Source organism: Pan troglodytes, chromosome 4, assembly GCF_028858775.2.
Source record: "Pan troglodytes isolate AG18354 chromosome 4, NHGRI_mPanTro3-v2.0_pri, whole genome shotgun sequence".
Lineage (NCBI taxonomy): Eukaryota > Metazoa > Chordata > Mammalia > Primates > Hominidae > Pan > Pan troglodytes.
In genome coordinates this window covers 34,259,750-34,285,897 of record NC_072402.2, presented here as the reverse complement: position 1 = coordinate 34,285,897, position 26,148 = coordinate 34,259,750, and positions in this window count along the sequence as shown.

The window sequence follows — 26,148 nt, the reverse complement described above, 5'->3', positions numbered from 1 at the left end:
CTGAACCCATCAATGTGGGACTTGCTCACCAGGTCTCTGACTATGCATTCCATCATGCCCTCATCCTATTTATAAGGGAAATTAGTGAATCATGAAAGAGAAGACTCTGACATGTAAGGGAATTTGGAAAAATGGAAAGTGCTGTGGTTTCTCTCTCCCCTCAAATCACATGTTCCCTGGAGTTTAAAGAACAGAGGCTCATGCCTGACTCTTGACTACAGATGGGCAGGGACAGAGAGGACAGCAATGGGAGAGCCTGATCTTCCAGAATTTGACAGGGAAAGGGGGGTGAATTTCCCATAAGTTCAACAGATAACCCGGAAGGTAGCTGGGTTCCAGGGCTGCACGCTGGACCAGAAAGAGTATTGCTTTCTTGGGAGAAGAGTGTAGTATTTGACATTCTCTTAACAGTGACCATATGGAGGGGTGAGAGTCTCCATCTCACAAAAGTGTTCCATGAAAGGAAGGGCCAGCAGATGGACAGTTGCCTGGATGGAGGCCATTTGAGAGAGTCTATCAGGAGAGAACCGAAAGAGAAGTACGAGGACAGCAGCTACCATCTCCTCTTGCTGTCCTTGCTGCCCCCCCAGTCCTCCCCTATGCCACTATCCCATCCTCAACTCTAAAGGAGCCAGAGGCAGGTGACAGAGAAGGTAGAACCAGGAGGGCCAAGGAGCAGATCCTGCGCTGCTCCCTCCGCTGATCTGTGGGATCCCTGGCCTGGCCTGAGCTGAGGAGAGGAGAAACACTTTCAAGTGGGTGGAAAATGGAAGTTTTGATTTAGGTTGGACTAGATGTTTTTAAATTCTAAAAATGAACTGTTTTCTAATATCCTCAAGTAACAGGAAAATACACAGAATCTGCCTGAGGTATCATCCAGGAGTAGGAAAGGGAGGTAAGACAGAGCATGTTTGAAGGCAATGAAATTTAAAAATAAAACTGCTTCCTGTTTGTAACTCATAGAGTCCAGATCCAATAATGAAATGATATGAAAGCAATAATGAACAATGAAAATAGCAGCAATAATAAAAAAAAACCATCTGTTGAACATTTACAGTTGCGCCAGATTGTTAGATGCTAAAGATGCATTAATTTACTTATCCTTCCAATAATTCCATGAGGTACCCACTACTATAAAATTTAATCCCATTTAGCAGATTCGAAACTGAAGCTCAAAGAAGTTAAGTAATCTGCTACAAAATAGTGTTAATAAGTAGCTAATTTCATATCCCATAATCCATTTAAAACTAGAATTGGGTGGCAGTTATAAAAGCGGAAGGAAGCAAGAAGTGAATGAAGTCTATGTGTTTATCATTCTAATCAGGATATCATAATTGGCAAAAAGTGATGACACAATGTATGTACATTGGTACCACTTTATTATTATATAGCCCACAAGTAACATTTGTTGCTAAATATAAAACTAATAAATGCACATGTTAGGTAATTTGCTTTTGGTGGGTTGTTTTGTTTTGTTTTGATTTGTTGTTTGTTTTTGTTTCTCAAGAAATGTTTCTTGGCCATTTTGAAATTCCTTCCCTGGAATGCAACTGATATATTAATTTGTCATGTATGCCATGTAAATGTTCTATTAGGCATAGGGTATTTGATGGAAATAACTGAGTGCATATTCATTGTTTTAGTGATGATGTAACAGCTTAAAATAGACACCTAAATTCAAGAACAGCTTCTACCCTATGAACTCCTTGAAGTAGGGATCTTATTTTCCCCCTCGTTGAGCTGTAACCTGCATACTTATGAGGTATCTGGCACACTGTGGGCGCTTATTAATCTAGGACCTTTTCATTGAGAACCTGCTAGGTCCCAGGCACTGAATTGAGTTTTCTGTGCATATGCCAGCGCACACCTCTTTATGGGTGTGTGTTTGCAGTCTTGGCCACGCCCTTTCTGCCATCTACAGAGAATTCTGGCTTTTGCTCTGCAGCTTCTCCTCTTCTCTGCTCTCTGAGGAGAATCAGACTTTTTCCAAGTTCCTAGGCATTTCTGATGCAGAATTAAGAGACCTGGAGCCAGAGGGACAGAACTAATGAGGTGGGAGGAAGAGGAAGGAAAAGAAAGATTAGCCCTAGGAGAGCAGGACTTTGGGGAGAAGGATGAGAGAAAGGCGTGGCCATTCATGTTTCTCCCAATCAATTTGTCGTAGATTACAAACAGGGTATCTTTTATTGTGCTCTGAGAAACCCAGGTAAAGAATGTGATTTACTTCTGTTTCTAGCCTCTGTCTCTTCTCCAAGATAGGACCAAGTAGGTCCCAGTTTACATATATATTATTTCTAATATTTAGAACACCCTGACAGTGTAGGCACTATTGTTTTTAATTTCCAAGTGAGGAAAGAGCCTTAAAGCAGGCCAGTCATTTTCTCAGGGCTCCCCAGCTAAAGCTACAATTTGAATCCAGTTCTGGTGAGCCCAAAGCCTGCTGTCCTTCTGCAATGCCTCACTACGTCCCCATAACCATCTGTTGAATTGAGCTGAATCAAAATGCTTCCCTTGTGAGGGGCCTCTATTTATTCTGGTATCATACACAAATGAGAAAGGCTTATTTCTGATATTTGATTCAGAAGAGAAAAGCTTAACTACTATCCTGGAAAGCAGGCCTGCCTTCTGTACTAAGCTTGCCTGTGGGCTTGATGGTTCATTTTGAAGTCCAATCACTCTGCACCTAGGAAATGGCAATGTTTACCACAAAAGGTTCAGCAAAAACTGTTGCTAAAATTGCTCTGTGGCCATTCATGTTTCTTAAAATCAATTTTTTGACCAGGTAGCTGCCTGATGCACAGAAGTGAGAAGGAAAAGGTCTCTTCAAACTGCCAACTAAGTTACCCCAGACCTTTCAATGGCCGAATAGTAAACAAAAATAAATGCACTTGTTTTGGTGAATTATCATCTTAAATGGCTTGAAGGAATGTTCTCATGCTCTATTGCCATAGAAACCATGATAAAATTTCTTATAAATACTTCAGAAACAGGACTACCTACCCCCATGGAAAATGGATAGCGTGTACAATGGACCTCCAAGGAAATAAGTGGCTGTGTGACAGAAAATAATGTAACCCATTAAAAGAAATCTCTTGATGATCCAAGTCATAATGGATGAACTGTCTATATGAATAGGAAAGGGGAAAAAAAAAAGAATCTGACAGTTGTATGAGGTGGTTTTGGACTGGTGTTCAGACACCATTTTCCAAAGTTGCATAAACTTTCTTTCTTACTGAGGAAACATTCTGTAGGCATTAACAGTGAAGTGATTGCATCTATATTCAGAGAGTACATGCACAGAGCCATTATGGACCAGAAAGGAATTGTATAAAAATGATTTGACAAAAAAAAAATAGTCAGTCTGCTATGCCAAAATCCAGAGCACTCTACCTCAAGGTGAATCATATTCAATTCCAAAATGTCAAGTAGATCTAGTCATTTTAATATTTTTATTAGATTAAAACTTGATACCTTTATAAAAGCTAAAGAAACTGACTGGAATATAAGCTCCAGCACTGATAAGTTGTGTGATCTTGGGCAAGTTGCTTGGCTTCTCTAAGCCTCAGTTTCCTGATCCGTAAACTGAAGGTGGTGCTTATATTTATGGCAGGATTAAGTAAAATAACCCAGGCAAAGCACTCCACACTGTTTTCAGCACTCAGTAAGCACTCAACAGTAAGTGTTAGAAAGTACTTACCAGAAGTAATAATAAATATAATAACTGATAATAAGTTTGCACAACTCATCAACATATAGTGCTAATTTTTTCATTTTCTTTTCCCCTTGAACTCATAGACAATATCTGATCTTAAATAATTGAAAAGAATGTGCTCAGAGAGGAAGCAAACACAGATCTGAAAGTCACAGTCCACGCAGTTTCTACATTGCTCTGACCTTTCTGATATTGGTGGATCCGGAACATTCAAAGTGCCATGGGCATCCTTCTTGCAGTATTTCCTCCTGATGTTTGAAAAGAAAGTCTGTTTTCATAAGACCTTGGGCCTGATTTCCAGTGGGAAAAGGGCTGAAAAAAATTTGGCTTCATTTCCAAGTATCTTTGCACATTTCCCCAATTGCACAGAACCTCCAAGCTTCCCCAGATTACCTCGTTTCAATGACATCGAATCTTTCAAAGGGAATGTAATAATTCCACAGAGGACTTAGCATTTCTGACAGCTTACCTCCCACTGTCCTCAGAGCTTCATAAATTATGCTGCCTCTGAATGTGAGCTGGGCAGCACCATTTTCCTGGCCCCTTGTGTGATTCATGGTTTCTCTTAACTACGTCAGTGCCTTGTCAGCAAAGCTGTTCCTTTTGGACAGAGTGTGATGTGATCTGCTTCTTGGAGGACAGCTTGCTAATTATGTACTGATTTTATATACTGATGATTTTGTTTTACAATTTCAAGGTAACTAATAACTATTAACTTTAGAAATTACTTCCAAATTCAGAAAACATTACCATTTAATTAACAATCTGCTCTCTGCAATACACTGTGACCTGAGAAACCACTCTAATGGTAATACACTGTTATCATTAAAATTAACCAACAAACCAAAAGAATGGGTGCTGTTAAGGTCAGATATGGAAAGACCATAATTAAAAGAAAGTGAAACTAAAAACAAGTATCAGACCAAAAGATCAACACAGCGCAGACGGCCACTGTGCCAGCTTCCCTGTTTTGCACTGCCAAAACAGCTCCCTCCTGACCTGCAGCTCCGCAGAATTCCAAACCTAGGCCCTTCTGGAGCTCAGGGCTGAGACAATTTGTTGCATGGTTTAGTAATGGAGGCTCAAAGCAAAGTGGATAAAACATTCCTGAAAATGACATGCCTCTAAAGTTCCCTCTGAGGTATCTATGATCTTTACGTATGAGAATGAGCTATACATTTTTATGAATAAGTTTTATCTTTCCCCAGCCTTCAGAACTTCCCACAAGTCTTCCAAGCTACACAGGCTCTTCCTGACTTAGGAAGCTTCCACTCAGGGACGTTTGGTGGACGTTGTTCATGTGGGGCCTTCCCAGCATTGTCCTTGCCCCTGGGTCCTCAGGGAGGGTCTTGTCATTGCCAGATGCTTCTTTAGAGCTAGAGAACGCAGAATTGAGAGAAAGAGAAGAGAAGAAGGAAAAAGGCACATGGGATATGTCTAGGAAAAAAGGTTTTCAAGATTTAGAGAAGAGAGTTCTTGAAAAGCTATAGGACGAAGTCAAGAGGGGTACAAAAGGAGGCTGCGGACTGTGTGCTGACAGCATGGTGTTTGAGAAAGGCAAATAAAGAACTCAATCAATTATTCTGAAATTACCTTTTAGGTACAGGCTATGTTTCTTGGTCAACATGACTACCTTGAGGTTAGACCTGTTGAATTTTAGCCTCAGGAGAATTTCTTTGGGAAAGATTACTACAGACAAAAAGTTGGCACTACTCGGTTCTACTGCCAGAGTCCACCCGACTTCTGAGGCTTAGACACAGGAACCCTAGAGTCAGTATCGTACAAGGCTCCCTGCCCAACTCCCAGCTCCTGCTGTTGCTCAAGCTCCTCCACCAGTTCCATCCTGGGTCTCTCTCCTTAGAGGGTTTTAAGAGGCCCAAGGCTTACAGAGAATAAAGGCATAGGGATTGTGCTACCTTAGAAGGATTTAAAAATTGGCCCAGGACAGGCCGGGTATGGTGCCTCATGCCTGTAATCCCAGCACTTTGGGAGGCTGAGTGGGGAGAATCACCTGAGGTCAGGAGTTTGACACCAGCCTGGCCAACTTGGTGAAACCTCATCTCTACTAAAAATACAAAATTAGCTGAGCGTGGTGGCGAATGCCTGTAATCCCAGCTACATTGGAGACTGAGGCAGGAGAATCACTTGAACCTGGGAGGTGGAAGTTGCAGTGAGCTGAGATCGTGCCACTGCACTCCAGCCTGGGCAACAAGAACAAGACTCCGTCTCAAAAAAAATGAAAATAAATAAATAAATAAAAATTGGCCAGGGACAGAAGGCTAAAAGCCGTTATGGGTTAAGTAGGGGTTTTTTGGTTTTTTTGTTTGTTTGTTTGTGCTTGGCCTGAATTGATAATCTACCATTTTAAACATTGTTTCTGTTGGAAAAAAATGTGTTCTGATTTCCCCAAAATGGATATATACAGGGATTTTTAAAACAATGCCCAAAGTAGGTCTAGGATAGTCACTCAATGCTTCTTAGGTTATGTTGATGTTGATTTGGCTTAATTTTTATTTTCAAAGGACAGATTCACCATTTATATTTTTAAAATACGTATATGTAGGTATGAATATAAATAAGAGTATTGGATATACACCAAGATGTTAATAATAATCTTTAGGCTGTAATATTATAACTGATACTTTCTTTTCTATATCTTTATATTTTCCAGAATAAGAAAACAATGAGGATTTTTCATTTTTAAGAAAGCAAATAACATTGAGAAACAAAATTTATAATAGCTTCAAAAAACATTTTAAATACGTAGAAGTAACTTAATAAATGAAGTGCATAACTTCTGTGCTGAAAAAGGATACAATATTGCAGAGAGAAATGAAAAAAGATTTAAATAAACAGAGCGATATCATGTTCATGGATTGAAACACTCAATGGTGTCATAACGTCAGTTCTTTCCAAAGTGATCTATAGATTCAATGTGATCTCAGGCAAAATCCCAAGAGGCTTTATTGTAGAAATTCATAAGCTGATTCTAAAATATGCAGTCATGCGTCACTTAATGATGGGGATATGTTCTGAGAAATGTGTCATTAGGCAATTTCATCATTGTGTGAACATCACAGAGTTTATTTACACAAACCTAATATAGCACATTTTACACCTAGGCTATGTGGTATAGCGTATTGTTCCTAGGCTACTACCCTGTACAGCTTGTTACTGTACTGAATACTGCAGGCAACTGCAACACAATGGTAAGTATTTGTATATCTAAACCTGTCTAAACTTAGAAAGAGTACAGTAAAAATAAGGTATAAGAGATAAAAAATAGTATACCTATATAGGGCACTTACCACGAATGGAGGTTGTAATGGAAGATGTTCTGAGTGAGTCAGTGAGTGAGTGGCAAGTGAATGTGAAGGCCTAGGACATCACAGTACACTATGGTAGACTTTTTTTTTTTTTTTTTTTTGAGATGGAGTTTCGCTCTGTCACCCAGGCTGGAGTGAGGTGGCGCGATCTCGGCTCACTGCAAACTTTGCCTCCTGGGTTCAAGTAATTCTCCTGCCTCAGCCTCCCGAGTAGCTGGCATTACAGGCGCATGCCACCACGCCTGGCTAATTTTTGTATTTTTAGTAGAGACGGGGTTTCACCATGTTGGCCAGGCTGGTCCCGAACTCTTGACCTCAGATGATCCACCTGCCCAGGCCTCCCAAAGTGCTGGGATTACAGGCCATGAGCCACCGCACCCGGCCCACTACGGTAGACTTTTTAAACACTGCACACATAGGCTATGCTAATGTATTAAAATATTTTTCTTTCCTCAGTTATAAATTAACCTCAGTTTACTGTGACTTTTTAACTTTATGAACATTATAAGGTTTTAACTTTTTGACTATTTTATAATAACACTTAGCTTAAAACACAAACATATTATACAGCTGTACAAAAATATTTTCTTTCTGGCCAGGCACAGTGGCTTATACCTGTAATCTCAGCACTTTGGGAGGCCAAGGTGGGTGGATCACTTGAGGCCAGGAGTTCGAGTCCAGGAGTTCGAGACCAGCCTGACCAATATGGCGAAGCCGCATCTCTACTAAAAAGAAAATACAAAATATAGCTGGATGTGGTGGCACACACCTGTGTTCCTAGCTACTCAGGAGGCTGAGGCCTGAGAACTGCTTAAGCCTGGGAGGCAGGGGTTGCAGCAGTGAACTGAGATCATGCCGCTGCACTCCAGCCTGGGCGACAGAGCATGACTGTGTCTACAAAAAAAATGTCTTTCTTTGTAAACTTATTCTACAAGCCTTTTTTATTTGTAAAATTTTCTTTTTTTTTTTTTACTTTTGAAACTTTTTTGTTGAAAACGAAGACACAAACACACACATTAGCCGATGCCTACACAGGATCAGGATCATCAATATCACCATCTTCCTCCTCCACATCTTGTCCCACTGGAAGGTCTTCAGGGGCAATAACAGTCATGGAGCTGTCATCTCCTATGATAACATTGCCTTCTTCTGGAATACTCCCTGAAGGACCTGCCTGGAGCTGTTTTACACTTAACTTTTTTTTTTTTATTTTTAATAAGTAGAAGGATTATGCTTCAAAATAGTAAAAAGTGTGGTACAGTAAATGCATAAAACAGCAATGTAGTGGTTTATTGTCACTACCAAGTATTATGTACTGTACACAATTATACATGCTAGACCTTTATATGACTGGCAGCACAGATGGTTTGTTTACACCAGCATCACCACAGACACTTGAGTAATGTATTGTGCTGCATCGGCTATGATGTCACTAGGCCATAGGCATCTTTCTGCTTCCTCTAGTATAATCTTATGGGACCACCTTCTTATATGTAGTCATTGACCAAAACGTTTATCTATGGCACATGATTGTACAGAAAAAAAAAATATGTTGATGTTTCCTAACTTTCCATTCCTCCCAGGTTATGACTCCTGCTACTTTTGACTGGGCCCTGCCTTCTTACTCTGGTTCAGTAACAGGGCTCCCATTTGGAAACTGGTACGAAGGCCCCAGTTGCCTACCCAGAAACAGCCTCAGGTGTTGCATGGGCAAACCTTACCCTTTGCCTCATGTGGGTGAGCCTATTTGAGAACATCTTAATAAAACGTTTCCTGATCACTATGGACAAAGGGATTTTTATTGTTGGGGCGGCCCAATATTTTCATGCCCCCGGATTCCCCCATTATTGTTTCCCTTTCTCTGATTCCTTGTCCACCATCTGCTCCTCTCTCATGGCTGTGTGTTTCTTCTTTAACGGTTGGGGATCAGGTTAGCAGCTGCAGGAGAACTTGATTAGTGCCTTGCCTCTGTGCAGAAGCATTTCCCTGACGGCATTGATCCTGGTTTCGCTTTGCAGGCAGCTCCACAGAGAGGCTTGTGCTGCAAGGGAGGTGGACTGTTGTCTGGTCAATGTGAGTTTGGGGCAGTCTACTAATTCATTCCTCTTTGCTCAGCTGTTAATTTTGCTTAAATAAGGGCTGCCTGCAAGTTTTCATTTAAAATCCACTGCCTGACTGAGACCTTGTGATGGTAAGATTCAAAGACAATTTTTATTGCTAAGTTATTAGTCCTTTGAAAGAAGGAAAATTTGATGTTTAATATTTAAACAGTTTCTATTTTGCAAAATTCTTTGATATCTGAATGTTAACTGTGTAACCATTTAAGGTCCATTTCCACAGACTTTTCCAGACATTTCGAGCATACAGGAATTTATTTGTAATGTTCCTGCATGAAAAATTGCCATCTATTTTCTGCCATGGTGGCCACTGCCAACAGATATGTCCATTACGAATGAAATAAAGAAGCACTTTATATTTTGATGCATTTCAATTTGTCCATTACACCAGACTGTTCTTCTCTTGAGGAAAGGAACAAATTCCTTTCATCTTCAAAATGTTACCACTTTTTCAAGTTTTGGAAAATTTAACAGAATTTAGCACAGGGAAATTGCATTGTCTCTGGGCAAAGAGAATAACTGAGCATTTTCATTTCAGTTTTTTTCTTGATTTTTGGTTTGATGTTCAGGAGTCATTAAAAAAACTGGCATAAATGTGTTCAGGTGTAGCCCTGACTAAGGGTTCATTTCTCTATGTATTTTAATGATGGTCTTTTAGGACATCCCCACTTTTTTGGAGCTGGTGTTTCCCTTAACCAAAATGTTCCATCTCCAAAACACTGCATGTGATAATTTAAAGGCATACTCTATTACCTGTACAAAATTGAACTCAATTACTCTCTAGCCCAAAACAAGCTGTTCAACTTTTCCTTTTTGTAGTAGCCATAATTCCTACAAGTTTGTGCCATACCAATATAAGAAAGTGAATTCACAAGCTTCCAGTGGAGTACAATACAAATCCTCAGGTACAACACTAAAGTGTGGTACTAGGAAGAGAAGCCAAAGTCCACTGTGGTTCAAATTAACAAATTCATTCATGAATGCTAATTATGAATTAAACTGTAGATTAAAAAGAACAAAACAACTTTCTTCCATAAATTGTGTACATTTGTGTAGAAAAAGAGGCAGCCTAATATGGTGGAAACTAATCAGGTAGAAACCTAGGCTTTGGTCTTTAGTTTACTTTGCCAAATGACCTTGGGCAAATCATCCAACCAGTTGGTCATAGTTTCCTTAAGTATAAAATAGGGATAAATTATTCCAGATCAAAGATTATATGAAAACATTCCCAAAACTATAAAGCCACATTTATATATTTTTGGTTTATGGTTGGAGACGTATTTGAAGTGTCTGCATTACCCAGAGCCCCTTTCTCCAGAAACTGCCCTTACCTGTAACCTTTGCTAAAGTGGTAGGCATAGCAGTCAAGTTTGTGCCACCCTCGCTAGTGACACTGGTGAACTAGGGATGGACACCTGAGCAAGGACACTCAATAGCAGTGGGGACTCAGATCTTCTCTTGAAATTAAAGAGACTTAAGAGTGTCCTCAGACAGTAATATGCTGATCATAAGAAATTGAGAACTATGGTAGCCATGTGCAACCATGAGCATGCTGATGAGCAGGCAGAAGGCAATGGAGAATGGAGCAGAGGTACAGAGAGGAGCAATAAGAGAAGAAGATTTCCAGAAAAAAGGAAAAAGTGCCATAGGGTGGCAGGGGAGACAAAAGAAGTACCTTAGTTCTAGGTCCGGTCCTTAATCCAGCCCATGGGCTATACAACGATTTTTTTTTTTCCTAGGATGGCCAGAAGATGGCCCATTTTAACCTCACAATAAACTCCCTTGGAATGACTCTTCCTCGTAACCAATAGAGCTAAAACAATAATACCACAATTGGAAAGGTCGTTACCAAGACCACTGCAGATTTTATTGTACAAAAAGCAGAAGTTTCCAACTGTCCTTTGTAGCTACCAGGATGAAACTCTTTCCAGATATGCTTTTCCAGATGTAAAATGCAGATGGGACCATAGACAACTGAGGAACAGGCCCACTTTGCAGCACATAGGTTTACTAAGTAGGTTTGAAAATGTACTTCAAACAGTATGAGATGTTTTCCTCCAAAGGAATTATCTCCCTCTGAGTCCCCCTATATAACATTTCAGAAGCCACAGAAAGCAGCACACTATAGTTGGAAACACCGTACACTTTAGAGTTAGACCCAAATTAAAGTTCTGGCTCTTCTAAATATGAATTCTGGACTTGGACAAGTTATTTAACCTCTCTTTCAGTTTTCTCATCTATACATGAAGAGTAACAATATTTCCTTTCCAGTTTGTTGTAAGGAATAAATGAGTTAATTTATGAAAAAAGCTTGGCACATATTAGGTACTCAACAAATGTTAATCTTCTCCTTCCTCTGACTCACTATGTGAGTCCTATTACTTTACAACCCATCACTGAATTTCACTCCAAATCAATAAGCATGATTTGGAAGAAAACAGAAATCTCTTTTTGACTTCTTGGCCAAGTCAGCCAGAAAGTCTCCTACTACACAGGCTTTAAATAGCTGTCTTAGTCCATTTGGGCTGCTATAAGAAAATATCATAGACTGGGTGGCTTATAAACAAGAGAAATTTATTTCTCACAGCTCTGGAGGCTGAGAAGTCCAAGATCAAGGCGCTGGCAGATTTGCTGCCTGGTGCGGGCCTGCTTCCTCTTAGATGGCGCCTTCTCTCTGTGTCCTCACATGGTGGAAGGGGAGAATAAGCTTTTTGGGCCTTCTTTTATAAGGGCACTAATCCCACACATAAGAGCTCTGATCTTTTGACTTAATCACCCTACAAAGACTCTACCTCCTAATACAATCACCTTGGGGGTTAGGATTTCAACACGTGAATTTTGTGGAGATGCAAACATTCAGACCATAGCAGATTAGAATTGAAAAGAGCACCACAAAGGCCTCCTTCCATTCAGATATGCATATTTTGGTCAACAGATCACTTTCTCAGTGAAGTAACATCCGATGCTAATACATGTCCAAGCCCGTGTGTGCTTGTATCTACATGTACTAATAGCACACAGCCAACAGAGTGGCTTTTTCCACCAAATAGATTCAAGATTGACTTGTTAAGCATATCTGCTCATTTGCATGAAGAAAGCTAGAATGCTTCACATACTGGGCACACTACTTCAATGTTCAGCTACAAAATCCATTAAGCTCCATAAGTTATTATTTTGCTTAAAAGAGGAATATTCTTGACAAGGAAATCCTAGGAGAAATGCACTGCATGATATCACAGGAAATGATTTCTGGAGGACTGCAATGAGTCCAGCCAAATCACTTCAGACATCTCCACAGCCTGTCAGGCCACGTAACACTACAGGAAAACACATGCGTTCATTAAAATGTCTGATTTCGTACATGCTAGATATAGCAAAGAATCTGCTGGAAGCTGGACTTTGGTAGATATGACTAGTTTGCACCTTAAGGATTTAGATTGCATATTCTCAATTGAGGAGCACGAAAAGAAAAGAAGGCAAGGGGATCATGCTCTACTAGCTACATACAAGCAGAATTAGTCCTGAAGCAACCTGATGAAAACACACAAGAATCATGAAACCCTAAAGGGGAAGATCCAGACTCTCTCCACCCATCCATGTCTAGTCCTGGTACCAGCCCAAATTACCTTGCAGCAGACACAAAATACAGAGAAATATTTATATCCTAAAAGAAGAGTTTTATTAAAAAAGAGTCAAAATACTAACTATACCCTAATACATTATATTCTTATGTTAATGTTCTTTTGTGGTTATGAAAAACCATAGCTCCATAAAGAATAGGAACAATGCACTTCCATTTATATTATTATTCTTACACTGTGCACATTACATGCTAATTCAACATTTGTAAGAGAGGTATGAACAGTGACAAATCAAGTTTCATCAGGTTAAATTGAGGATTTTGATAGTACCAAAATTAATAAGTCATAATCCACCAATCCATAGTTTTATACCAGCCTCTGTCTATTTAAGGTCAATTTGGAAAAGTTTTCAAGCAACTACTCTAAACCTAACCCCCTTTTTCATTTTGTTATTTGGTTAGTGTTTAACTAAATAAGTTTATAATATAAGCATTAAGACTCTCTAAAAAAGCATCCCCCCAGCACCCCCCCAAGAAAACCCACACTAATTTAGGTTAAAAACAAAGTAATGGCAGCAAAAGTGTCTTTAAGTTTTGCAATAATCCTTCCAGTACTTTTGCATCCCAAAAGGCTCCAGATGTGACCAGCCACTGCAAAATGGTAAGTTGTTTATCAGCATTCTACAATGGGAACTGGCACCTGTAATTTTACTCTTATTTTGCATCAGCATTATTAAAACACGTAAAAAAAATGACCAAGTGAGGGTTTTGTGTAATCACACGTACACCTTCAGGGTGAAATGCTCTGTTGGCTGTCTCTTGTCCTGAAGGTGACGGCTATACCAAGCAGCTTCCTTCTCTGTTGTCTGTGTGTAGCTGCTATGAGCCTCTTTCTATAGGGAGTTTCTGCTGGTAGCAGTGACTGGAAAATAATGTGGAAATGTTGTTCTCACAGCCTGTAAAGAACCGACTGTTGATCACTTTTGATAATGCAAAGGATTACAGTGCTTTTCTTCTTCATTCATTTTTTTCTTGTTTTCATTTTTCTTTCTTTCTCCCTGTTGGTTGCTAATAGTCATCTGTAATTAGAAAGAGGCCCCTTGTCTGCCTCAGTCTGGAGTGAAAGTTTAAGAAATAAACATATTTGAATCATGTGATGACAATTAACCACTTTGTTAAGCCATAGATCCCACTTCACCCTTACCACCTCGTCTTAACCCGGAGCTATGTTCCATCCTGCCTAAGGTTTTCCTCACTGCTTCAGCCTGCTCCCATCTTTCCAGTTGTTTAGAAACATGACAAGCTGACTTTTGTTTGTTGGCACTTCAACAATGTAGATTATTGGAACTTCACTTTTGCTTGACTGCTGATTTCCAACCCTATATAGCAACAAAGTGTAATTTGCTACTGATATAAAATCAATGGGAGCTAGAAGTTTCCTGTTTTTAAAAGTTTCTTTTCTTTGTTCCTGTCAAACAATTACACACTCAGATGCTTGAAAACAGGTTTTTGTTTGTTTGTTTGTTTTGTTTTGTTTTGTTTTTTTGAGATGGAGTCTCGCTCTATCGCCCAGGCTGGAGTGCAGTGGTGCAATCTCGGCTCACTGGAACCTCCACCTCCTGGGTTCAAACGATTCTCCTGCCTCAGCTTCCTGAGTAGCTGGGATTACAGACGCCCACCACCACGCCCTGCTAATTTTTTGTATTTTTAGTAGAGACAGGGTTTCACCGTGTTAGCCAGGATGGTCTCGATCTCCTGACCTTGTAATCCGCCCGCACTGGCCTCCTCAAGTGCTGGGATTACAGGCGTGAGCCACCACACCCAGCTGAAAACAGGTCATTTTTTAAAAGACTCTTTCTGCAAGTCCTTTGCATACATGTGAAGAGAGATGAGTTGGGAAACTGAGGAGCAGAGGGTTTAAGTGACTCACCTAGGACAGCAGAGTGAGTCATCACCAAGCTGAAGTGGGGACTCGGTGTTCCTGACAGCTGATGGTCAGCATAATACACTTGATTATATGGCCTTGGGAGTTAGAACTCCACAAAATTCTCATTTCTAGTTTAAACTGGGCTTCGACTAGTTTTGTTTCTGCTTCTTACTAATGGCAGTTAAACATGTATTGATACAGTCAAATAACCACAAGGCCAGGGATGCTCTACTTAAGGCCATCCAGGAACTTCCAATTGCTGTTTGCCATGCACAGGCATACTGAAGCTTAGCGTGCTGAGTATCCAGCAAAATCTAGCACGATCTTTATTTCCCTAAGTTAGTTTTTAAATTGTCTTGGCTGGGTGCAGTGGCTGACGCCTGTAATCCCAGCACTTTGGGAGGCCGAGGCGGGCGGATCATCTGGTCAGGAGTTTGAGACCAGCCTGGCCAACATGGCGAAACCCCGTCTCTACTACAAATACAAAAATTAGCTGGGTGTGGTGGCACGCGCCTATAATTCCAGCTACTCCGGAGGCTGAAGCAGGAGAATCGTTTGAATACAGGAGGTGGAGGCTGCAGTGAGCTGAGATTACGCCACTGCGCTCCAGCCTGGGTGACAGGGCAAGACCCCATCAAAAAAAAAAAAAAAAAAAAAAGAAAAGAAAGAAAAGAAAAGAAAAGAAAAGAAAAGAAAAGAAAAAAAGGCCGGGGGCAGTGGCTCATGCCTGTAATCCCAGCACTTTGGGAGGCCAAGGCGGGCGGATTACGAGGTCAAGAGATTGAGACCCTCCTGGCCAACACGGTGAAACCCCGCCTCTACTAAAAACACAAAAATTAGCTGGGCGTGGTGGCGTGTGCCTGTAATCCCAGCTACTTGGGAGGCTGAGGCAGGAGAATCACTTGAACCGGGGAGGCGGAGGTTGCAGTGAGCTGAGATCGGGCCACTGCACTCCAGCCTGGCGACAGAGCAAGACTCCGTCTCAAAAAAAAAAGATAGATTAAAGAGGGTTGAGAAAAGAGGCAGAGACTAATAGACTCAGGTTAAAAGTTGGCGAAGAGTGGGAGTGTTTGAAGATGTATGAAATGCATTCCAGCCTGGGTGACAGGGCAAGACTCTGTTTCAAAAAAAAAAGATTGTCTTTAGTGTCAGCATGGTCAAAATGTTTACATCCATCCAAACAGCTTATTTCAAAACAAATACACCCAGCAGTCGGCCAATCAAGGCTTAATATTAGGAGAGTCTTATTAATATGAAATGTGCAAGGCTGTGAAATGTGTAGGTGAATGGGAAGATAAAAAGATGTAGAGTGGTCACATCCCTACTCGAATGAAAGTGAGACCTCATGCACGACTGACCAGATGAGAGTGACCACGGTGTTCCAGTGACAGCTGTGTCAGGATCCATTAATGTTTCATAACTCACGGGGCCCATTATTAAGCATGCCTCTCCTCAACAGCGTTTGGGGGTTTGACCCGAGTCCTCTGCATGTCACTTCATTTTAAAAGGCTATTTTTCAAATCTGGAGCCATCATCGAAGGTCTCAAAAGATAAGTTATTTAATGGATAACAGAGTATTTTCTAGTAATATTAGTTATTTTAAAGAAATAAGGTGAGACTCCTAAAAGCTGGAGCCAAAGGAGCCTTCTGACTTGAGTGTGAAGGAAAAGACCCTCTCTTCTCCACCATAAGCTCTCAGTGTAGGAGAGTCCCTTGGGCGAAGGCAGAATCTGGAGAGAATCAAGATCTCCCCCTGAACTTACCAGAAGCCCTTGGAGAAGCCCTGGAACCACCTGTCTCTAATTAATCTCTCCTGTATTCCCTTAGCACTTACACCTCATAATTATATTTATGATTGTAATTGTATTATATTACAGTTCAGATCTCCTTACGATAAATACCATCATAATGAAAACTTCACTATTATCAAAAGATTCCCCAGCCTTAGCCAATAAACTACTTATTTCAGAAATCCAATAAAATAAGGTTCTATTGAAATACAATAATTTGGATGTTCCTTCAATTATGTTGTAAAGGAATTTGACCTTGCGGCTATATTCTTTGTCATGTGAGAGTGCACGGGCCCTTCCTCTGGATCATAAGATCCTTAACAAAATAGTCCCTAAGACAGTTTCTTACGTAGTAGATGCTTAATAAACACTAGAACAAGTGAATGATTTGCAATAGATGTGTAATGGAAACTGGATCCCCCAGTATAGAGCAAAGGCATCACTAAAATTATTGAACTGCAATTAGCATGGCCTTCATTCTTCATTACCATTTTTATCAGTATTTGAATGAATTAAGTGTGAAACTGTAGCCCTGATGTGAAATCTTTTAGACTTTTTGTTCATCCCTGATGCTTCCTTCAAAAAACAACCAGTTTTATATCAGCCAGTAACTGAAGACCTATTTGTGCCTACATGACTCTGTCAACACTGGTATTAACTGGCTGGTAGTTTTCTGGCCTGTGATATTTATTTCCCTACAGCTCTGATTATAACATTGATACAAATTCTTCATTCCTAGTGGAAGACAATTTTACATGGACACTATTGGTCCATTGTATTATAGTATTATCTATATATACAAACCATAGCACATATTTGTCTACTTTTTGGAAACCGACATTTTTGAAAAATAGTGTCATAGTGGCTACACTGAAAGTAAAATATTTTAAATCAAAAGTTTAAATATGATAAGCAAACACTAATTTATTCTTACTAAATGTGAGCAGGATCTTTGAATCAAGGAAGCAATATGAGTATTAAAACTCCTACCTCTACCTGATGAGAAAAGATCATATTAGAAGATGATGAGGCCGGGCGCGGTGGCTCACGCCTGTAATCCCAACTACTCGGGAGGCTGAGGCAGGAGAATGGCGTGAACCCGGGGGGCGGAGCTTGCAGTGAGCCGAGATCGCACCACTGCACTCCAGCCTGGGTGACAGAGCGAGACTCCGTCTCAAAAAAAAAAAAAAAAAAAAGAAGATGATGGAGTAGGGAACTTAATTATTACCCTCTGGAAGGAGGTTTTTCTGGGCATATGCTGTACGTGCTTATCAAGAGAAGTATACAACAAGCAAATGGTAGAGCTGGAATTCAAAGCCAGAGCTGCCCTTTACCATTGTGCTACCCTCCTTCCACTCCAGGAACGCCCTTTTCACAACTGAAAACAATTAACGTTGGAAGATATACTCAGTCCCACTTAGCTAATAATGCTCCACAGATTGACAAGAATAGAAAGCAATGCAATAGGGCAGAGTTGTACAAATCTAGGAAAAATAAGTAATTTAGGGCCATATCCTATATCCTTCAATAAAGATGATAATGTGCTGATGGAAAGGAAGGCTATGGAGGTTAATGTTAATATTAAATTATTGAATCACTGGTGATTATGAGGTTATTAAACAAGTTATCCTTTCTGTACTAGTCTCCTACTTGTATGTCTGGTCAAGTACCCAAAGCTGAAATCCTATATCTAGCCCAAAGGAAGGAGCTAAGAGCCCCAAGATCTCTAAGAAAAAGGACTGCAGCAGCCATGCAATTAAATATAAACTTTGGAGACAAATTTAGTTTTCAATCTCCGCTGTGGTGCTTAGTAACTGCATGACTTTAGGCAAGTTATATAACCTTTCTGGGCCTCTGCTTCTTTGTTAGTAAAATGGGGATGATGGTTACTGGCATGTGGTTCATAGGACTATTTTGAGTAGTAAATGACAAAATGCAAAAATCACACTTGTGTATACTACTAATTGCTCAATATTATTTGTTATTTTAAGTAGTTCTTTGTTGACAAACAAAAATTTGACATTCATTTCCGTCAAAATTATCTTCATACATGACATGCCCAAATCCCTTTAACTAGATTCATTTTTTTTAAATTACAATGCTCTCATTAGAAGAGAGAATCTATTTTCTCTGGAAAAAGAGCCACATTAATGATCATGCAAACTTCATTCTTCAATTTTTTTTGTAAAATTTTTGTAGACCATTCAGGAAATAACACCAAATTTCGTTTATGGTGCTTAGCATTATTATTGCAGTTTGATGATTTTCCTAGAAATTGAAAATTTTATAATAATTTATTCAAGAAAGTTTTCATCTGGGCTCTAAAATTCCTTCAGATTCATAGACCTGACAAGAAAGAAAGTCATCAGGAGTGTCAGATAAATAATAAATGGGACTGCAGTTTTAGAAGGTGCTTGAGTAATACTGTCTTCAAAGTTCTCAAGAATGAGACGATGTGCATTGGAATCAAACCAACACATTTAGAAGGTGGGGTATTTGCAGTGCTGAGGTGCCCCCCCTCACGACCCAGGTCACCTGCTCTAGAACGCCTTCCTGGGCCCTCGGCAGCCATGAGGAGGCACCTGGCCCCTCAGGGCTTTTGCAGTACTTTGCGCACAATTCACACATAGCAGTTATTACACATATGCCTTATTTTGTTTTGTTTGGGTTTGGTTTGGTTTATATTGCATCCATTGAGATTTTTTCTTAAACAAATGAAATCTAAATATGCTGCTGGCCTGCTCAAAATCTCTCTCCCTGATTTTAGGAGAAAAAAAGCCCTGACCACTTCCACGTGGTATTTGTTACAAGCCATTTATGGTCGGCCATGCTTCCTTCTCCAGCCTCATCGTTTTCTGCTCTTCCCCTCCTCACCCCAGGGAACTGTGAACTGTCACCTGGGTCAGGCTGTGCTGCCTGTCCCCCTGGGCTTTGGACCTGCTGCTTCCTTGCCGGAATGCTGCCTCGGCCCTCCCGCTCCCCCAACACCAGTTATCTGGCAGGCTGCTGCTAATATCACTTTCTCTGGAAAGCCTTCCCAGACCTTCCTCCCTCAGAACTGGATGGGCTGACTCTTTCACATCAACCAATATATACCCCAATATCACACTGAAGACTTGGTGTTGAAATGCCTGTTTTCTTGCTCTTCGTCCCCACTCAACAGGGAGCTCACTGAGGGCAGACATCAGGTCTTGCTCACTGGTGTAGCCCCAGCTTCTAGCCCATTGCCTGGCTCATAAAAGACCCTTAGTAATTATCTGTTGAAGAGATTAATCTGAATTGATACACTTAAATTCAACAAAAACACAATATTATCTTTCAAATAAAAAGGGATATATAACATATGGAGAAAACACTATCTTCTTGGCAGCTGGTGTGAGAATTCCTTTGTAGGAAGAGGCTTGCTCTGCTATAAACAGCCTCTGATAAGCCTGCTATGAGGTAGGAGCAAGCTTCCTGCTGGGGTCCAGGCTTTGTGCAGAAGAAGACTCTGCCTAACAAAGGAGAGAGAGCAACCAGGTGCAAGGCCAAGGGCTTCCCCAGGGGATGAAATCAAAGAAAAGAAGATTCTAGCTTACGGCCCAGCTAGAAAAAGACTTTGGGGAAAAATGCACAATGAAGGCTTTATTAAGTTGTTTCCTATGTGGTGTGTGATGGAAACCTCTTCTCCATCCAGCCTAGTAAATCTTCAATAAGCCTCCTTTATTTTTTTTAACTTTGATAATTAATGCTTTTATATAAAAAAGAGTTTTGTGATTTTGGAAGCTCAAAGAGGACAAGGGGGAAATCAACATATGGTTATTACACATTTTTTTAAAGTACATTTCTTCCTGAGTCTCTCTACAGGCTTCCAAACAAGTCAGGCTTCCAAGGTCTATAATGTGAAGGCACCAGCGATCAAAAGTCTTCGGATCACATAGATCTATCCTCCTTCCTTAGGAGGAAGAATCCAGCAAGGAGCCGCTGGCTCACTTGGTTACATCTTGAGTAGATAAGCCCATCCCAGGCTGTCATCCAAGCAAGCTAGGAGGAAGTGAAATCTTTGGAATCTTTCATTCTAAACCTAGCTTTCATTCTAAATATGGCCTTGTCTCTGTTAGCTTTGTCATTTCATGCAGTCAATTAACAAATTAATAACTAAAATTAGGCTTTATGAATGGAAAATGTGTGTGGGAAATAATTGGAGATGGGGTTGTTATTCATGAATCCACCTACCTCTCCCTTCTAAAGGTTGCTTTGGGGAATTATTTTGTGCTGAGCACCTGCATGTGGGCAGGCAAGTTTGGGGAAGTGGGAGAAGTTTGGTGAAATGGCTATGCACAAAGCACTTGGAAGGGACTGGGGAAGAGGGACAGGGTCTGGAAGGCTGAGCATTACAATACAGGGGGAGAGAGGAAGAAAAGGAAATATTCTGTGGTGTGTGTCTAGTGCAGGCCAGAGAGACTTGGGAAGAGAAGCTCTGGTGAATAGAGGGTTTATGAGAGTGTATCCCATGGACACTGTAAAATCATCCTTCATTTCCCTTCCAAAATCCTTAGGAAATTTTACATTATGGGCTAGTGCTTTGGGTGTGAGTGGATTATATCTGACACCATGGGTGTTCATAAGTGACTTGAGAGTGACTGTAGAGGCTACACAGAAATCTCTGTGAGGGGCATGTAATTGTATTCATTCAACAATTCTGCTATGCTTCTCAGATTGCGGAAAAATCACTGCTCAAAATTCCCCACTTGTCAACTTATCCTTAAGACATTTTTCACGGGAGCTCTGATCATCATCACCCCACACTTTGCACCAGGGCTGTTTCAGAAGCAGTGTTGCTCTTTCTCACACATTCAGTCCAGCACAGCTGGTGGCAGTCGGCAGACCTTTGATGTTGGAGACCTCTTAGGCACAGGAGATGTGTATGCTGGGACTCTTCTAAAGGGGAGAAGGAAGCTAAATATCTTTTGCCTGAATTAAAGTCTATGTTTCTGCTATATTTCTCCTAGCTTTCTCATACTCCAAATCCTCTCAAGAAGGGATAAAGTAAGCACTAATATATGTTAAGTGTCTATGAGCCAGGTACCGTGCTAAATACTCAACATGAGTTAACCTCAGGCCCACATTTTTCTATAACTATGTACCAAGAAATAATGGGCTAAGAAATCCTACCTGATGATGGATCATCCAGACCACTGCCTGATTCTACAGCATCCCCACCATAAAGATTATTTGTAAGCAGACTATTTGAGGCACAGGGAATGGTCTTGTTTAGAGTGGGTCTAAACTACCATTTTGATTTAGAGACATCCTGGAGGACTCAGTTCAATTTATATCAATCACAGATTTGGTAGGGGAGAGGGGTTATATTTATTAAAAACTTCCTAATTGACAGTTATAGACTATATACCTTAAATATCATCTTGAAACCTACCTTCAGGATTTTAATCAGGTTAGCATACTATCTGGGGAACAGAAAGAGGTTCATAGAGGAGAGCTAGCATCCCGCTCAAATTATTTGGAACTCTTAATTTTAGGATGAAGGAGGGATAACCTAGACTTGCTTTTTTTTCTTTTGTCCAAGGGCTTTCTTGAGTCAAAAGAAATTAGCTTGGGTGATTCCAGATTGCAATGAATTGTCTGGATTCAAAGTCAAATGGGTTCAAATTCGAAGCATCCCAGAGTCATCAAGTGAGTAAATCAGTCACAGCAGGTCAGGACATACTCTGACACTCTATGGCTGCTAATTTTATTGGTACCACTTAGAAAGAGACAAATTGATACTCCAATTTAATGTTTTCAAGTATATGACTTCAGTGACTAACACTATTATTAGAAACTAAAGTTTAGATTCAAAGCATGTCTAGAAATGTTAAAGATCTTTACTTTTCAAGATAAGAAAGGATTATACCAGGGTTAGAAGACTTATTCTTGGGGGAATAGCATTAAAACATAGCTCAATGTTAGAAACAGGTGACCATTTACTTATGAGAAAGCTGAAATGTAAATAGCTTTGTAATTCATTACCATTTTGGGCTAGTGGTGTTCAATACAATTTTCATTCATAAGGAAATGGAACATCAAGCATCCAGGATAAAAATAAAATATGACTCACCAAAATAGTGGTTTTTGTTTTGTTTTGGTTTTGAGACGGAGTCTGGCTCTGTCGCACCCAGGCTGGAGTGCCGTGGTGTGATCTCGGCTCACTGCAACCTCCGCCTCCTGGGTTCAAGCGATTCTCCCCCGCTCAGTCTCCCAATTAGCTGGGATTACAGGTGTGTGCCACTAAGCCCAGCTAATTTTTTGTATTTTTTAGTAGAGACGGGGTTTCACCATGTTGGCCAGGCTGGTCTTGAACTCCTGACCTCAGGTGATCCGCCCGCCTCGGCCTCCCAAAGTGCTAGGATTACAGGTGTGAGCCACTGCACCCAGCCAAAATAGCATTTAATGAAAGGTTATTTGTTTTTATTTTAAAATCTTAAGCACATTGTAACATTACCTTGAATAAACGCTGCTATTAACCTTCAGCTGTAAAGTGATTTTCAATAATGAGAAGAGGCATAATATCCAAGAAAATTTTCTAATACAAATATTGTTTAGAGAGACTAAATAAAATGTGAGACTCTCCACTGAAACTGGCCAAAGGAAGATGCAAATTAAGAATTTACCCAAAATAGAGTAGGAACCCATTTTATTAGAAGTAAAGCAAAATAAAGGCTTCAACCACCCGAAGTCGCACACCAGTGATTTAATTGGAAAGGTCTTTTCTTATAAAGAGGATTAATTCCAATTAACGGAAAATTCAAATTATGTTTATAAACACTAACAAAACATTATCATTCCATAGCATATTACTTGCACAGCACCTATCCTATAAGACATTTTATGAAAGACAAAGGTTCATTAATTTTGCTAATTCCCTATTTTATAGATGAAGAAACTGAAGCATAAAGCATTTAGAAGGCTGCAAGTTTCTAGAGAAGCTGAAGAAAATCTTTCCCTTAGTCCTTTGTTCATGATATTCCTCTAAGAAAAGAAAAAAAAAGCAAGTCCCATGTAGCACAAAATATAAAAAGTGAAAGCTTTGTAAGGATCTATTGCAGCAACCCTGAAGAGATGTGGAATTGAAAGTGAGAAATAAATACTTACAAATGCAAAGACTTAAATTCCCATCTCTCTGGCCCTTCTAATAAGGCATGAATGGAAGGGTTGTGCCTCACCCAGGGAAAGAGGTTCTTGATACACAGCTCTTATGCTTGCAGCTCTTGACATCTTCTTTAGCACTTTGAGGACATTTAGCATCCTTGAAGCAAGAAAGTTCATGCCACTGTTGACACTATCAGCCACATTGTGACCTGGCAATGTGAAGTTTCCTTACGGAGGCCTGCTCTCAAGTTATAGGGCCAGATCAACCCCTGACTTGCTGTTCCTGGACTGGGAGCTAAATTATAAAAAGCCCACAGCCCAGGAAGTAGTAGCTAAAAGCTATCTGAGCAACCAGCAGAGAAATGTACCTGCTAAGATTCTCTAAGAGCAACCCAGAAGCCACTGTTGTCATTGTCCCAGGCTGTGTGTGTATGTGTGTGTGTGTGCATGTGTGTGAAAGAGAGAGAGAGAACACACACACACACACACACACACACACACACACACACACACACACACGAAAACAAGTCCCAGGGGACTTTGGTTGTTGCTATCTGTCTTCTGAAGGAGCTCCTGTAGTTACCCAGCAGGGCCCAGGGGGGGAGAAGAGCAGCAAAAGATGTTGCTGGGGAGGAAGGAGGGGCTGGTTACAGAGGGCCTGCAGTCCTCTCCATACTGTAGAGCTCAGATTTCATCCAGAAGGCATTTGGAGGCTGATGAAGGTTTTTAGCAGAGAAATGCACTTTAGACCAATGGTTCTATTCTGGCTGGCTGCAATGTGGAGTAAAGTGAGCAAGAATTGCCTTGCTCATCATTGTAGCACAGTGTCCGGTACAAAGTTACTAAGTAGGTGCTCAATAAATATCTATTAACTAGATGAATGAATGAATGAATGATTAAATGAATAAATTTAGTAAGGGAGAAAGAAGAGTCTGGCAGAGTTCCCTGTGTTGAAGGTTACCAACAGTATCTTAATCACGAGATGAATGAGATTTCTTAATGTGTAAAAAGGAGGATTACACTATCTGCTTTATAAGATGATTATGCCTTTTTGGAGTGGGAGGAAGAGAGAAAAAAAAGCCTCATAATAGTGGTGGAGGCAGAAAAAAAGACAAACTATTAACGAATTATGGTTGGTATCATGAAAGAAAACAAAGACCACTCTAGAGAATAACAACGAAGGTCTATTTTACAGAGTATAATTGAGAAAAATCTCCTTAGAATGTGATATTCAAGCTGAGCCCCAAATGATGAGAAGGAACTGACTATTTGAAGAAGCGAAGGAAGAGCTTTACAGGAAGAGGAACAGCTTCTGCAAAGTCTCTGAGGCAGGAAAGAGCTCATTTTGTTCAAAAAATGGCAAAAGTGGTGACTGGAGTTCAGTAACAGAGGTAGGGGCCAGATCACTCAGGGCTGGTAGATCATGATCCCGCCAACCCCCTTCCCTGTTCCAGCAGGAAGGATGAAAGGAGTCTAAGCAAGGTAGCAGAACAGACGAACAAGTAGAAGTGCAAGGGAAATGTAAGGCCATGTTTATTCTAAACCTTCTCCAAAGGGACCACCACAGCCTAGAGACACTCGGAAGGGAAAGAAATACATGTGTTGAAGACCAAGTTTTCCAGCTTGGTCAATTAAGATGCTTGGAAAGTCCTATTCCTGGACAACCATGCTTTCTCTTTCCCTCCAGAAGAATTACAAACCTGAGTCATGGAAAGAGAGGGTTTTTTTGGTTGGGTTTTTTCTTTCAATATTATAGCCCATTCCAAAGTAAAATTGACACGAGGAAAACTGTGTAAGGAATGAGTAGGGAGTGGAAAAAGCTGCCAAGACAGTGCAGAGAGTGGGGAGGTGGGGAAGCAAGTCAGTAAAGGAAGAATTGCTTTTCTGCTTTTTTTTTTTTTTTTTTTTTTTACCTCCTGGCCCACTGCTACCCCTTCATCCTCATCCCAAAGGAGATGGGACTGGCTGAGTGTGGGATTAGATGGCCCCAAGGGAAGACAGTTTCTACCTCTTGTCCTTCCTGAACTTGCTGCATGTTAGATTTTTCTCCTGGACAAAGATACACCTATACAGGAAGTTCCCCTTCTACTGGGGAGAATGTCGTTTTTGAAAATTCTCTTTGATAATTCCTAATTAAAGTTCTTCTGATTTTGCCTGCAACTTAGTAGTTCCATAACTTGTCTAGGAAGAAATATTTTGTAGCTGAAAGCAGATGGGATCCCAGTAGTAGGAGGGGGAAATGTGTCTCTTCCATGAACTGGAAAAGTCTGAGTTGAAGGACTGGTTGTATCTTGGGTACCTCTGACCGCTGGGTGGGACTTCTCTCTGGGCTCATTATAACAAACATAACATAGCTCTCTGGGCTCAGCATAACAAACATGGGGTAAATCCCAGATCCACTGCTTATACTACAGGACCCTGAGAGAGTTACTTAGATGTGTCGAAAAATAAATCTCCTATAACTCTGTGTTTTTCCAAAGTTGGTGATCATTAATAGGCCATAAATTAAATTTATGGGATCAACAAACATTTTTAAAAAGAAATAGAACAGAATAGAAAATAATAAAG